This window comes from Pavona decussata, unplaced genomic scaffold, assembly GCF_977016875.1.
Source record: "Pavona decussata unplaced genomic scaffold, jaPavDecu1.1 SCAFFOLD_353, whole genome shotgun sequence".
NCBI classification, from domain to species: domain Eukaryota; kingdom Metazoa; phylum Cnidaria; class Anthozoa; order Scleractinia; family Agariciidae; genus Pavona; species Pavona decussata.
The window spans coordinates 1,544,684-1,549,016 of NW_028145734.1; the positions used below are offsets into that span (position 1 = coordinate 1,544,684).

Here is a 4,333-nt window from a genome sequence, read left to right on the forward strand (position 1 = left end):
CTTTAAGGACGGTGCCTACTAATACCGAAATGTTTTTGTGCGGTTTTGACTATGCGGGAGACGCAGATCTTAGAAAGGGCTATTGAAATCCAAAAAGAAAATTGGGGGTAGCCACGCATTTTCAGAGATAATTAAGCAATAATATATCTAAAAAGCGAAAAAATATAAAGCAATGTATGGGATTTTTTTCTAAATTGAAGTTTAATTATCTCTGAAAAATGCATGGCTACCCCCAATTTTCTTTTGAGATACCAAAAGCATTTCCTAAGTTCTATTTTCTCTGTATAGTTTTAAAACGCGCAAAAATATCCCTGTATTAGTAGGCACCACCCATAGGAAACCCGAGTATCTCGAGATGCGCAGAACGTATGCGCAGCAACAATAGAAGGCACCGTCCTTAACACCGATTTTTTTCTACCTCAAAACTGAGGCATGCTATGAAGAAAATGAACTCGTTCTTTTTCAATGAAAAGTAGCAGGTACGTGTATCCCACATTAGAACGCAATCTAAGTGCTTGGAGCAAGTCGTGTTGTGCGATCAGGCTAGAAAGATCTTCGGCTGAAAAGGCTGTTTCTCTTTTAACCACATTTAGGAAGTATAGTGTCAACCTGGAATGGATTATCCATAGATCATGGTAGAATGCTTGTCATCGTTTCGATAATTGAAGACATTGATAACAAAGACTGACAAGTCGTCGGTGTGCAGTATAGGTAACCGTCTGTCTCAGTACACAGTGGACTGTGCCCGCGTTTTTCAGGGCGCTTACAAGTAGCATCTACTCTGGCTATGTAATCCGCCTGATCTTGACATGAAGATGACGTCACTTGGATCTGTACTTGTAGAAGATGTAGCCCTGCCCAGAACTTTTCTTCTATTGCGTATCGCATGCACTTCTAACCTGGTTCAAGGCGCAGCGCATGTGTCACGGCTGCGGATGATGGTGAGACGACCGGAGAACACATCGATTTTCTGTCATCTTCATTCCTTCTGGGTAAAGACCTCAGACATTTGAATGCAAACAAAGTTTTCTCGGTCAGGAAAATTTCAAGAACTTCTTCAATTTGCTGAAGAACACCTTGACTTCAGCCGCGAATCGACGGCCAAGGTGTCCGAGAATGATACCAAAAATACCACCAAAGCAGACCGCCTTATTCTTTAGCTGTTTCGACTCGACGAGAACGTTGCAATTACTAGGATTACAAATAACTTACTATAAAAGTCTCCTAAGTCATCCCTGAACGCTGAATGTAACAGTGAAAACCCGAGTTATCGCCCTCTTCTGAACGTCAGCGTACTTAGTCAGTACAATGAAAGTTATCAAGGAATTGATGTTGGGTCAGTCATCATCTTGGAAACGGCACATTTTCGTGAGGAAAATGTGTTATCTTTCTTCACTCAGGAAGTAAGAAAAATCTGGTCAGAGTTCGAAGCTGTCCGTGGAAATCAGTCGTGTTGAATCGAAAGTGAAATGAGTATTAATCAGTTAATCCGGCAACCTTCAACACAAGAATCACAATCTTTCATTGCAAATTTTCATGCTAAAAGATCAACTACGAGAGCAAAACTCGCTGAGTAGCGAGATTCCTACAGAACCGCTCTGCACATAATGACCATTGCAAAGAAATGAACGCCTTCTTCGCCTCATGACGTTGCAGACGCTGACCTTGGACATGGCGGGTGGCCAGCAAGACGTAGTACCCAGCATAGTAAAAGTAGCCTGTGTAGCCTGCGGTATTGTCTGCACGCGAATATAGAGTGGAGGAGGAGCCGCCACGAGCAGCGTAAACCGCAAGAAAATGCGGAATTCAAATCACCATTACGTCAACATCCCGCCAGCTACGCAGGGTATGGTAAGAGAAGCTTACCGACTCTAAACAATAGGGAACAATCCAAAAATTTGTCATTGAACTCCAAGTATCCTCGCGCTGCCTAAAGGCAACGAAAACACAAAGAATTCCGTAACCATTACAGCAAGAGATTTGATCATCCAATACATTCGCGGTTACAATCTTTCTGGAACCAATAAGGTAGTCGTGAAGGCTTCCTCAGGTACAACCACTGAGGACATGGAAGATTTTATCAATTAAGGCTGATTTAAGAAAGAAGGAAGCCTTAAAACGTTGTCGCATTGATGTTGGAAAATTACCTAAACTCGCAGGAACCCAAACTCACAGCCGAACTTGGCTTGACAAATTGAAGGTGATGCACAAACCGAAGTTGTCAATTCGGGGTTGATATCCAGAGTGGATGCTACCGAAGGCAAGGTCCCAATTGTAAACGAAATTCTCAAGACGTTTTGTAGACAAAGTCAGTGAAATTTGATGGGACATAATAACTTTAGTCAAATCCATTCAATCCAATCAATGCTGGCTGTACCTATCGAAGTCAGGAACTTTCCTTTTAGCTCTGAATTGTTGTAATTTCGTATATCAGGTCTTTGCCCTTTGGGAGCCCGATCAGACTTCTGACCTAAATGACATTTTTGGATCCTGGCCCATCTAAACAAAATTCTCAGTCTTACGGTAAGTCACTTTTTGGCCGTGGCGTAATTATGGGATGCTTAAACATACAAAGTTTGCAAGCTCACATCGATGATCTATTTATCTTTATGAGTCAGTCGTAGGATATTGAAATTTAAGCCGTCAATGAAACAACACTCAATTCAGCTAATGAGTGTATTAACCTGATTCGTTTACCTGTAATATATAGTTCGCAAAGACTGCGACACCAATGGCAGGAACCGTGGTAGTATCTATTTATCAATCACTTTCACTCTCGTGGTGACCGGCAAAAGTACCACAGATTTTTATAAATCAAGCCGATTTTCGTCCCCTCACTCATTTGCTTTGAGCCAAATCGGTCGGCTGATTAATCGGTGCGTGTAAATTAACGTTAACTGAGACAAACATTTTTATTTTTTGTCTCTTGGCCAACTAAGAAGTAAGAACTTCTAGAACGTCTAGAATGCTAAGACGTCTGAAATACTTTCAAAGATATTCTTTTGTCTGCAAAACTGAGACTTTCTTGTTGCTTGTGCGGCATATCCTCACCACGTGCACTCAAAACCGCAACTGGAGAAGCTGACATGTTGTTCTACCATTCATGTACGATAGGAACTGTGGAAGCAGGATTCCTTGTTTCAAGACCATGTAAACAGTTTCTTTGTGTGGCCATTGCTTGATTCCAGGGGCCAGATTCACAAAGCACTCCTAAGTTTCTATGTATCCTAAGTTTTGTTTCTGAACAATAGTCTATTGTCAGTCCGACAATGAACCAGTGTATGTGTTTTACAAACATACATCTTAACTTTGAAGAACCCCAGAAATGAATAATTTTCGCCATGATTGCGACACATGCTGCGGATTTTTCACTTTCACCTTGATCCTGTAGACGGAAGAAAATATAATTTTTGTAAATTAGAAACAAGGTAAAGTAAAGTTTTTTGAAAATTATTCCAAGTTGTGCTTGTCGTGCCTGGTTCTACAATGCTTTAATGACATTCTGGCCAAACTTGAAAGAGGACGCAAACTGCATGTGCATCTTTGTATTGTATTGTAACGTATCGCATCGAATCATATCGTACTGTATCGTATCATACCGTACTGTATCGTTTTATGTCGAATCGAATCGTATCGCACTGTATTGTATCGTGTCCTGCAGGAGACTGGGGGGTCGTGACGTCAGCTGGTTTCATCCACAGATTTACAATTTCCACTCTCTTTGCTTTTCGTTTAACCATTTACAAAGCCTTTTACGAAATGATCTTTTTGACATAAAGCAAAATCATCTGATATTATCAACCGCATAATAATTAGACCTACGAACGGTCCAGGAATTAGTGGGACTGCGGTTTAGACTAAATACAGATCCATACATTGAAAATTGAATCTTTACGCATGAGGAATGATTACCATTGCTCGTCAGAGTCTGGGCTTGGTGTTGTATATTCTGTCTTTCTGCAAAAAGTGAACAAAATGATTTTTAATGTCACCAAAAAACAACAAAATACAAATAATAATTTTTAGATGTTACAAACACGATAGAGTGGTGTTAAACATAACCGAAGTCCCATCAGTAGGCCGAGGGCTGGTGCATATCCTGTAGCCATTATTTTTGGCCCTAATATCATAATGTCCCCAATCCAACGCTTGATGTCCCGGCCGGATTCTCTGTTCTACATATCCTGCACCAATTTCCTTAAAAAATTCTTATCCGTGCAAGATTTCCTCCCAAACATTCCGTAGCCGTTTACCCTTGTAACGCAGCGTCATAACTTCCGGCCAAGGTACCGATGACGGAATTTTTACATCCAAATTACCGGCATATTACTAA

At 40.9% G+C, this 4,333-nt stretch overlaps 1 long non-coding RNA gene across 1 annotated transcript; it reads left to right on the forward strand.

Moving 5' to 3' along the window:
• The first annotated feature begins 403 nt into the window (after nt 1-403).
• LOC146453126 (uncharacterized) lies at nt 404-3,177 on the forward strand. Its single transcript, XR_014859570.1, has 2 exons — nt 404-1,450; nt 1,510-3,177. It is a non-coding gene; the product is annotated as an uncharacterized LOC146453126 (long non-coding RNA).
• Nucleotides 3,178-4,333: the final 1,156 nt, after the last annotated feature.